The sequence below is a fragment of the Amblyomma maculatum genome, chromosome 1, assembly GCF_055883805.1.
Source record: "Amblyomma maculatum isolate TAMU_Amacu chromosome 1, ASM5588380v1, whole genome shotgun sequence".
NCBI lineage: Eukaryota > Metazoa > Arthropoda > Arachnida > Ixodida > Ixodidae > Amblyomma > Amblyomma maculatum.
The window spans coordinates 397,660,768-397,672,902 of NC_139344.1; positions in this window are offsets into that span (position 1 = coordinate 397,660,768).

Genomic DNA, 12,135 nt, shown 5'->3' on the forward strand with positions numbered 1-12,135 from the left:
AAGGCCTAGCTCGGAAAACACTGCCTTAAAAGACTGCTCCATGCCTTCATAATCAACTGGATAGCTTATGCCACCCCCTTTCTCAGTCTCAATCCTGGTAAAGTAGATACGTTAGAGAAAATGATCAGGACGTCATTCAAAAGGGCTTTAGCCCCCCCCCCCCCCCCCCCTTTCACTCGTCGACAGAGGAGCTTCTAGCTATGGGAATGCATAATACCTGAGAAGAGATTGCTAAAGCGATCAGGGAGGTTCAGATGTGGCAGCTCAACTCCACTGCAGCGGGCCGAAAAATACTACAAGAACTACAGATTCAGTCAGGTGAGCCACCCTATATGTCGCTGAACTCCTGGAGCTTGAGATACGGAATTATTCAAAATTGCACCGATCCGTAAGCATATTCACTCGATTCATGACAAGGAACGATGACAGCATAGAGCAAAATTTATTCAAAGCAAACTAAAAAACGACCCTCCTGAGGAATCAGCCTTTTGCGATGTTGCCTGCGGGCTAAAAGAGGCCGCGTTCATAGCAGTGGTAGATGGGAACCACTCCCAGAAAGTAATTAGATCAATTAATACGCGCGTAACGCTTTAATAGCTGAAGAGGCTGCGATAGCGCTAGCATGTATACAGGCACTAAAGCCAAAACTATCCTCTCGGATAATAAGGCGGCTGTTAGGAACTTCGGCAAAGGTCTAATTTCTAAGCAGGCGGCCAGTTCAATCATCTGGGTTCTAGCTCACGAGGGTCTACCAGGCAATCTGGCTGCCCATCACCTCGCTCGAGATGTATACATCCGAGCGGCCATAGAGACCCCGCTACCCGGAGAAAAAGACCCCCTCATCACCTACAAGGAGCTCTCGAACTCGCAGACGAACTTAGAAGGATTTATCCACCACCAGATAGGTCCTTAACACCTTCAGAATGCAGGGCCTGGCGAAAAATTCAGGCCAATCGCTTCTTTCTTAACGTTACTCTGCATAATGAGTTGACAGGTGACCCAGAGGCTTGCAATCTCTGCAACGTACCTGTGAGTCAAAATCACCGCATCTGGCAATGATCAAAGTACCTGGGAGTCCTACATCCGCAGCCCAAATGCGGATCACCTGCACCCTATTTTAACTGAGTTAGGCGTTTATGAATCAAACCTAGGTACGGGCAGCGTGAACTTATGGAATGGAAAGATTTATTTCCGACAAAAAATGGCTGGTCCTCCCAGACACCCCTCAGGCTCGCAGGCCTACGGGGCACGGAGGGGGGTGTCTTTAGATGCTGGCCGGGAGGTCTTGTGTCCCGGCAGCCTCTTTCGAGCGCACAAAACAGTAGAGAAACCTGGGAGACCTTGCTGCGTATAGCTCGGACCCTGAGCTCCAGCGTGAGCTTATCGCTCTGATCCTGACTCATCCAAATATTTACAGCACGCGCTCGCGTCCACGAAGCGGCACCTGGCGCGAGGTGACGCTCGGCGCACGGGTGTGGACAATAGGATACCTGTACGTGAGCCGCGCGAGTCACCATGCCGGTACGTGCAGCACATCGCTACAGGAAGCGTGCCTCTAGCTTGGGTACATGTACTGAATTAAGCTTCTGTGTTACAGAGAAGCTCATCTCTTGGCATGTTTTACATATCGAATTAGCGATATATCGAACTATTTTGTGATCCCCTTCGAGTTCGACATATCCGGGATCGACTGTAATTTACTTGGCCGCGCTCAATGAGGGCGCACCCAGAAAGGCCAGTTGACGTCAACGGGAAGGGGGTGGCTACGAACGCGTGATGAGGTGTCGCCCTGATTTTAATTTTGACAAGAATACTCACAATGACCACCTATAGCGATTTGCCGCTTTGTAATTACCATATAGTTTCAGGGTTACTTCAATCACTGCTGCGATAGCATAACTATCCTGCTATAAGAGGAGCTTTTTGTGGCTTTAGTGGTGTTTTAGTGTGCTGTAATTGAGATTACTTCAATTCTGAGCCAGGTTAGATGGTCCCATAAGGTTTGCTGCCCTGTATTGGCATACTCCTCCTTTAACGTTCCCTATTAGACTGCTCTGGATTTAAATTCGTGAGGAAGCAATTAAAGGGGTCCACCGAAGATAAAAAAGCCATTGAATCTGATGTTGGATTACCTATAGTCCTCCCGTTAACCCCCCCCCCCTTCCCCCCCCCTCCGCCCCTCCAAAAAAACGATCGAGATATGTAGCACAGAGATACAGACAATTAAAAATAGCGTCAAAAACTCATACACCTGTCGAGAAAAACAACATTACAAAAAGGCACCGCGCTCTGTTCTTGAAAGCGCCACAATCCAAAGCGGATCCATCGTTTACTTTCTAGAGCGAAAGCTCTACTGAGTCCAAAATTCAATCTTTTTGTGATATGCATTGCAACTCAGGCGCTTCCGTCGCCCCAGTGCAGCGTGAAAGGCGAAGGCACAGATGCGAGTTGGAAGATCCCGCGGCAACGCGTCAGATGCAGCTCGCCCCAAAACTTGATTTAATAGATTTCAATTGATTCCTCAAAAGAAATATAGTTAATATGGATCCTGGAGATGCGATCAAGCGACAAGAACAACTAAAGAGAAAGCGTGAGAGGCAGAAGAGCGTACGAGCCTTTTTCGGTGTGGCGCATTCCATGATCGCATATTCCACTGCTTGACGATCGACACATGTACAGGGGTGGTCAAAAGTTCCCAGGCCACAGGGTCTGCTTCTGAGCAGCATAGTAAAGCAGCTACGATGGCCCCAAAATACATGTGGAGGGTAGAAGAAGAATTATTCTAACCTCTGAGATCATTTATAGCTTTAATGGGATCTCACGTGCCAGAATACGCTAACCAGAAGCAGAACCTGCGGCCTAGGAACTTTTGAATCTGCGGGAATTCGTACAAATGCCTGAAATTGCGAATCGCCGTGCGGCGCGCAAATGGAAATTTTGTAAAAATGTTTTGCGAGTTTTTATCTCCCTTTTCAGGATTTGCACGCGGCATACAAGGTCAAGTGAAATTTCAGCTACTAATGCCGGTATTTGAAGACCATTTTCAGCACCCCCATTCAGGAACCCTTTAATACACACGTCAGAACAGCGCAATTTATTTGATGTCCACAATTATAACTGTCTTCAAATAAGATACAAGGCGAAAAAACTACTTGGTAAAATTCAGTTTTTCTATTGGTTCGGAGCCAATATGCAGCTCCAGTTGGAACCAACTGAAATACCAGGAGTATAGCAATTGGACCTTTTGATTGGGCAGTCAATCGAAAATTTTCAGCTGGTTCCAAATACATAATTGGAACTGTTGGGTCATTATAAATGACTCCATTTTGGAATGACTATTTGTTCCGAATGTGACTGAAGAACATTCCAACTGGAATTTGAATGCACACTTGGTTCCAATGATGTAGTTAGAACCAATGCCCTAGTGGGGTTTGTAAGATAAGCTGACTCCCAACACAAGTGACAACAGCAAGTAGATCACAGTCAAGCAGGCATGGGAAAACAAACAACGGCAACACTACAAGCCCGATGATGAGCATGGTGCAATGCCTATATGCTAGGGACTGAAGTAACTTTTTCTTTGTGCTCATATGCTCCACTCGGAGTCCTCCTGCTAGAGCCAGTGGTACTTGTCTGTTGAGCCACGGCCGATCTCGAGGGAGAATGCGCTTCTTCTTATGGCCTTCGCAATGGGGTCTGTTTCCACCTCCCGCCGCACATCGGTGGGGTCGCCACCTCCTCACCGTTCACCGCTCCGAGTCTGCTACCGCCGTTCACGTAGTTCATGCACAAGGGAAGAGCGCGTTCCCCCCCGCTCCACCCATTGCAACCTTCAAGTCCTCACATGCAAATAATTATAGTACACACAAAGAGCGCGTAATCAGCGTGTAATATTTGCAATCTTCCAGGTATAAAATGCAGATAAATTCCTCGCGCGGGCGCTCCTCTCGATCAATGCGACTGCATCATACACGTCAAAATTACTTTTGAAGAGGAATTAAATTACATTACTAATTACCGTTCCTAAGTAATGACGTTACAATTACTTCAGCTGAGTAATGTAATTACTTTCAAATTACTTTCTACACATTTCTTCCATAGAAAAACTACAGTAAGCCTAGTAAACAAATTGACAACCGCGCGGTCCACACGTTGTCTTCCTGACAAATTCCGTTTCAGACAGCTGTTCTCTCCATCTTTCTTACAGAATGCGCCATTATAAAGATAGCACAACAGCAAAAAAAAAAAAAGAAACATGGTGAGTGTTCGCGCTTTCATTGCACTGAAGACAGAAACTAAAGTCCCTAGATCCGTTTTTTTTAACAAAAAACGGATCTAGGGACTTTAACAGAAACAACCCAGCGTCTTGCTGGCCCGGATATTACTCCCTTGGTCCTAAGAATCGACCTCAGCAACTGCAATGTTCGCACCGTGCAGCGCTGTGGACCTTACCGCAGTCTCTCCTCCTCCCTGACTATGCAACAGGGAGCGCTCTTAGCTGTATATTCAAACTGCGGCTGCCTTGCACCATCTGTCCCTTCAGCGGCCCCCTATCGTATTGCCTGGCGAGTGGTTGCGGATTAACCCACAAGGATAGCCGCAATAGGTCACCTGGCTACGCATGACACCACAGGTCTCATACGCACAGTTCTACTCAATTCTGTCTCTTTTTTCCGATCCGTTACGCTGGCCCAGGCTTGCTGTGCGTCTTTTCTGCTTTCGCAGCACTGTATACCATGCTGTGTACTGAAAGAGAATTGTGATTCACTTTCAGAATTGTGATTCAATCACTGCCATGCCTGGACTGTATGGTAGTTGCATGAACACCGGATATACTGGCCTTAAAGCTTTCTGCCCCTAAATTTTAGCAAACACAAAATTTACGCGGCATGCAGTGTGCATTGTAAAAGGTATCAAGTTACACTCGGTATGAAGCATTTGCTTGGCAAGCATGAGAAGTGGGGATTCTAAAGTTTAAATAATATCCTGAAATCCCACTGCCACTTATGTCAGCAAAAGTAATTAATTCCATTCGAAATTACTTTTACTAATGTGAATCACTTCTCTTTCAGTAGACAACAAGGTATGCAGTGCTGCGAGAGAAGGAAAGACGCACAGCTAGCTAAAAAACGGCATTAATAATTTCTGGCGCTCCACAGACTCTGAGTAAAGAACAAAAATTAGAAAGTGCGACTGTCCAATGTAGTGAACTTTTCTCCTTCCAGTTGCACATGCGTTACGTTCAGAACATATCAATCGACTGAAAGTTTATGTAGTCTCGCGACCGACGTAACATCAAAATATCGGGCACGAATATTTACTCAGCAGACGCGAGGAGAGCGGCACACAAGAAAAAAAAAAAATCGTTCCTCCTCAAAACTTTTATAGGGAAATTTAAGAAATAAGAAAATCATATTCCCTTTAAAAATGAACATTCCTTTAAAGCTATGCCCATTATTGCACCTAAGTAGGATCTGTAGCTGGCATCGCCACAACTGTCACTTATGTAGCGTTTCGAAAGCAGCTCGCCTGCGGCGAATCTCGGGGCGGAGCACAAGACCGCGCTGCAGCGCTTTCGACGTATGAGCATAACGGATTTTATTGAACTCAAAAACCTCTAAAGAAACACACTCCCGCCGCGGTGGTGCAGTCGTAAGACTTCCGGCTACTGTGCCGGAGAACCTGGGTTCGATCCCGACCGCGGCGGCTGCGAAACGAAGAGGCGCCCGTGTGCTGTGCGATGCACGGTGTATATTTTCTACACATTTTCTACATCATATGGTGCAATGTCAGTGCACGTTAAAGATGTCCAGGTGGTTGAAATTGCTCCGTAGCCCTCCACTCAGCTCGTCTTTCTCTTTCCATTTTCGCTCACTGCGCGGTTCAGGTGTCCACAGAAAGAAGTGTGACAGATACTGCGCTTTTCCCTTCCTGTGAACCAATTAAAAAAACATACCCCCAACAGGAAATACCGATTTATTTTCCATTTCTATAGCTCTAAACATGAGAAACGTGCCAAATCAAAGAAACTTTGCTCCCTAATTATTTATAGCTATTTCTTCAGGTTATTGGAAAGCGCTATTTTAGGATGAGCTATGCAACTCGCAAAAAAAAAAAATTACGAGGGACTTTAGCGGCTTGAAAAGCGAAAGCCTGAGTGCCGCATTCTGCTACACAACTGGCACTAATAAGTAATTAGCTATAATTATTATTTGTAACTAACAATTGACCATTGATTGCCATATGGCCATATAAGGCACATATTCGTGCATACTGTGATGATGTTCTGTGATTGGTCGAGACCTCTGACATCATCCCGCCTCGGCCAATCAGAGCCGCCGCAAAAAAAAGCGGGACACATTTTGTCCACGACAGCAAGAGCCATTAAGGCTTTCGCCTTAAAAAGCAAATGTGGTGCAGTGGTAACAATAAGACGCCAAACTATTGTGCCAGAGTACCCGGGTTCGATCCCGACCGCCGGTGGCTGCGTTTCGATGGAGGCGAAACAGACGAGTCCGTCAAAGGTCCCCAGCTGGTCGAAATTACTCCGTAGCCCTTCACTATGGCTCCTCTTGCTCTCTACGCTTTCTCTCCCAGTTCAGTTCAATTTCGACGATCCTTTCCCTTCCTTCCTTACCACCGTTCCAGTCATCCTCCCTCCCCTTTACCCTCCTCCCCCTTAAATCGGCGCAACGGCGGTGATCCCTCCTACCTGAGGAGACAGTTGAACGCGCCGATCCCCCTTTCCATCTTCACCATAAGAACCACTTCTCTCTCTCTCAATTTCGACGAGTCCGTCAAAGGTCCCCAGCTGGTCGAAATTACTCCGTAGCCCTTCACTATGGCTCCTCTTGCTCTCTACGCTTTCTCTCCCAGTTCAGTTCAATTTCGACCAGCTGGGGACCTTTAACGGACGCGTCTGTTTCGCCTCCATCGAAACGCAGCCACCGGCGGTCGGGATTGAACCCGGGTACTCTGACACAATAGTTTGCCGTCTTATTATTACCACTGCACCATATTTGCTTTTTAAGGCGAAAGCCTTAATGGCTCTTGCTGTCGTGGACAAAATGTGTCCCGCTTTGTCCACGACAGCAAGAGCCATGGCTCCTCTTGCTCTCTACGCTTTCACTCCCACCTTCCCCCTTTCCTTACGGCGCAGTTCAGGTGTCCACAGAACGTGTGACAGATATTGCGCGTTTCCTTTCCATTGAACTAATTATTATTGTGGTGTCCACGAAACCCAGGCCTTTTGGCAGCAACTGCCAGCATAGAGCATAGAGCAGAATATAAAATTACGATCTTGCTGTTTTTTACAGGGCGATATCTAGGAGCGCCTACGTGCAAGGTTTTAAGTTTTCATTTCACTCGGGTTAGAGCCTGGCCGCGGCGGTTGCATCTCGATTGAAGCGATGACGTCAATGTAACCGTGTACTGCAGAATAGTGCACATTAAAGAAGACTATGTGATCTAAATTTCCAGGATATCCACTACGACACCCCTCATACATAGCCCGAGTTCCTCTCGGACGTGAAACCCTATAGATACGTCACATTACCAAGCTTATTTAATTGCCAGTCTAGCATGGTCATTTGTAAAGAACGAATCAATGCACCATCTTCTGCATTTAATACAGCAGTATGTCATATGTGCTTGTCATAGTTATGGAGAAGAATGATTCAACTTTTTGGTGGTTCTAACAGGCACATTTTGTTATACTTCAATACAGTGACAAAATGAAGCTAAAGCAACTATGTTCTGTTTTCTTTAATTTCGGTGGAATACAGCGGATGACAGCGCGCAACTAGAACACGATATATGAGCAGCCAGGCGAAAACCATCCTTCACCGCTGCAGCATGCGCGGTGGTTGCGCCCCTTGAGGCGGCAGAGAGCGTAACACAATTAGGAGGAGGAGAAAAGGAGGGCGAAAGGCAGGTATATTAACCAGAAATAATTCCGGTTGGCTACCCTGCACTAGGGAAGGGGATTAAAGGGGGAAGGTAGAAGAGGAGAGGAGGTGAGAAAGTCAGTCTGTCAATCAGGCTAGTCTCTCTTAAAAAGCGAAGTGCCTTGTAGGCTTCCGCGGTGATGAGAAGGCCGTGGGAAAGAGCGCGCTCTCTCCCCTGAGACCGGCCGAAGTTGAGAGAAGCCCTTGTTTTTATTCAAGACAGCATTGATGGTGGAAATTATGAAAACTCGGTTAATAAAGCTGCTATCTTTTTTGCAAGAACCTGATTAGTTCGCTGTTGTAAGTTCATAGGGAGTAATAAGCAGATCCCTCTCAAGGAAATAATGGGCTTAATTCCGATTAGAAGTTCCAGTTGGACCCCCCCCCCCCCTTTCCGATACGCAAATGCAGAACCAATTGGAAGCAATGTCCAACTGGACATTCAGATTGTGATTATAAACCGATTGTATTGTGGAACTGAAAGTAACAGAACCAACTGGGCTACCCAAATAGATTCACAGGTCCAATTGATTGACATACTGAGTCCATTTGATTCCAAATGAAATGCACAATCGGACCCAATGCTTTTACTCGATAGCATGTACATTGTTCATTCAAAAAGATGTTGCCATAACCGAAAATTGAGAAATGTGTCGGAAAAATATGCATGATTCAACATCCAAATTGTGACAACCTTCTTAAGCAGCGCTCAGAGTTGTGTCATACCATTTTGGTTTGCATTTAGCATCCATCTTGATAGCGAAGTTGGAGGCCAGTTTGTGACAGGGATTGGAACCAGCATATGTACCTCGAACTGTAAGCTGTTCATTGGAAGTGTAGGTGTACACCGAGAACTTAGGTTCTGCACCTTCATTTCCCCCAAAACGAAACCAACTGAAGACATTTGACGCCTTGCCAAAATCTGTGACAGTCAATGTTGAAAAATTCGGGAAATGAAAGGGTGTTGTTAAGGCACCGGACATTTACTCTAAGCCGAAGAAAAAAACAAAAATCAGAACATAGCATATTTATTACCAACAAAAATGTGCAGTACATAAGAAGAAACACAACATAAAACAAGCCGTAAAACCTTCCAAATTAAAACAAAAATGCGGCACAATACTTCAATAAATATAAATGCATGTCATATCACAACATCACTGGTAAAAGAGTGTGTCTCCACAGGAAACTGCTTAACAACAAACATGCACATCGCAGTAGTTTCTATATATTACAGGAAGGGAGACTGGTGGTTTGGAATTGATCAACTCTGTTAAAAAAAAAATCTCATACCTGCAGCACTGCCGATGAGAAAATTAAGTAGACACAACAGCAGTAACAGAATATAAGTCTGGTAAGCAAATTACACACAGCAATCCCAACTTCCAGAAAGATTTATCTGTAGCACTTAAATCTGCATTGACTACAATGCCCTCGTAGCAGCTACTATCAAGGGAATGCTACAAGCGATGTAAATGACAAGTACAGTAAGCAAGCCACACAAACCACTGAAGCTCTTCCATGAGTTTAATGCAGATATAATGTAAAGCCTATGCAAGGTATGCAAACAATACAAATATAGGAGCTCCAATATGCTGACAACACAGAAGCACATGGTCTTGTCAGAAATTTTTAAGCACAATAAAATGGCAGAGACAAGTGAAATTCAGAAACACTCTTCTCTCTTGCCCTGTGCCTATTGTGTTATGGTTTTTTTTTTATCTATGAAGAAAACCTAGTAACAATGGTGGACAACATGCTGCAGGGAAATGAGGGGCTCATTTGACATATGAAGGAAGAAGACAGTCACCGAAACCAAGGAAATCATGAGAATGTTTTATTCTTTTTATCAATCTGAGGCATTGATGGAAAATTAACACCGCAGTTACTTTATGCTTGAAGGTTATTTTTCAGAAAAGAGAATTAAAAAAAAAAAAGAAAAAGCAGCAACCGTATGTCATTGGTGGGACTCGAACCCACAACCTCTGAATTTAATGTCTAGTGTTCTAAGAACTGAACAGTAGAGCATGCTGCTCAATCGTTTACTTCTGTGGGTATTAAAATTGCATGTAACCTAACCATAGGCAGTGTCCAACAGCACTGTCTTCCTTCATACGAATGCCAAATGAGTCCCTCATTTCACTGCTCTTGTCTACTCAATAGCTTAACGAGGACCTCTGTTCTGGCAGCCTGCAGTGGCACCTTATGAATGTCATCTGCATTACCAGCAAGGCTCACACATTATCAGTCGATGATGCACAGTCACAAACATAATATGGACAACATTTCAGTGTTGGAACTTCATGGCATGAAATTGAAATAGAAGGGCTTGCTGCCTTTACACGCAATGAAAAAAAGCAGAATATTCTGCACGAATATAAAACATGCATTAAATTAAGTAGGGCAACAATTGGGAGCACTTGACCACCCATGCTTGGTCTATGTTATTTTGTCCATGACTGTACCCACCTTCTCAAAGACTAAACGTGCAATGGACCATTTGCGGAAAAGCGAGCGCCACCTGTCGTCCAAAATGGGAAGCTTCGCCGGCACTTTTGGTTGGAAAGGGATTCTCGAACTGGCATGCGCAAGGCAGCGTTCGGCGCTTCACGCGTGTTTAAATCGTTGTTTTAGTGTTGCTCTTTTGCTGAAAACGTACATATGCTGAAGAAAGAGGATGGCATAGAAGGAGAACGATGTAGAGCGCCGACTTTTCGGGTTGTAGCCAGAATAATGGCCACGTATGAGCAATACGTGCAGTTTTCGTCCTCAACTGTTCGCCTGGAGGCGCATCCTGGCCGATGCTTAAAGGAGGAAAGCCATGGCAGGAACTTGAATCTTCATACCACTAATAAGTTTTGATGAGAGTGAGCAGCATCCATGAAGACCGCAGTGTTTATGCGACAATGCCATGGTTCGCTGTTGATTCGGGCCACATCGTTTGAATTCACTGCGATTGCGTTGCAGTGTGAGATATTTTGGTTAGAAACGTGCATCTCTCTTGTGCAGAATGCTGGTACACAAAATGAACGTGTATTGCATGAGTGCTAATGCGCAGACGAGTGTTACAGTGACATGGGATGCACTATTTTGTAACACGCGCAAATGTTTGTCTGGGTTTTCTAATGTAGGGTAAGAGTTCTTGCTGACTTCGTCCTACAGCTTCTGATGTAGTCCAGGCTTTACTGATTGTTAAACGACTCGTATTATCTCAACCACGCTCGCGCTCATACGCGAGAGCTTCGCTTACTGACAGACCTCTTCCTGCGTAGACTGCACTCTGCCGTGCTCCCGCTGTTCAGGTATAGCGCACCTTGCTATTGTATTGTTGGATTTATGGTGGATGTTCATACAAGTATATAAAATTCATTTCCCACCGAATCTGTCGATGGAAGAACTTTTATAAAACCGATACGTGTTGATTTGGCAGCAAGCGCCAAATACAGCAAGAACGCCCAGCTACTTCGGAAAGGGCCGGATGGGCCCAACCGACCCCATCAACGGCTTCGTCTTTCGCGTCTTGTATGTCGTCGTGGTTCTCGTTATATATACGTACAAGTGTCGCTGTTGCATGGCGCATGCTTAGCTTAGATAGAAGGCGTTCCAGTCAAATGGCTGTCTTTAGACTGCATGCAATAGCGTTTCTTTACTCCTTATTGAAGGCTCAGCGAAACCTGTCAGCATGTAGCACGGCTGCTGTTGAGTGTTTCTGTGAGGGCACTAGGATGCTTCTTCTTGCACGGGCGTACTCTGCAAGTTGATAGTTATTGGTGAAGGTATAGAATTCACTCCAGCAATTTATGTGTCAAAGGGAAGCTCTACACTACCTTGTCTCAAGGCAGAGATGGCCCCTTTTCCGTAAATGGTGCGGCTTTGGAAGGAAACAAAACTCATAAGAATAGAATATGGCACCGACAAAAAGATGAAAAAAAAAAAACGGGGAGAACAAAAGCGCCTCCACAAAGCAGCAGTGTTAGAGGACACCGAGCACACTACTTCGTTAGCAGACGACTCACGCTCGGGGACCAGTCATGAAGTATCCAGACGGCCTTTTTTCACGTGTCCGACTTTTCTTTTAAATGCATAAGTTTTCCCGAGCCACGGGCACACACAAGAAACACACAAGAGACAAGAAACTCAAATCATCCACCGCTCAACAGCGCAAGAATGCACGGCCAGGCAGCGCTGG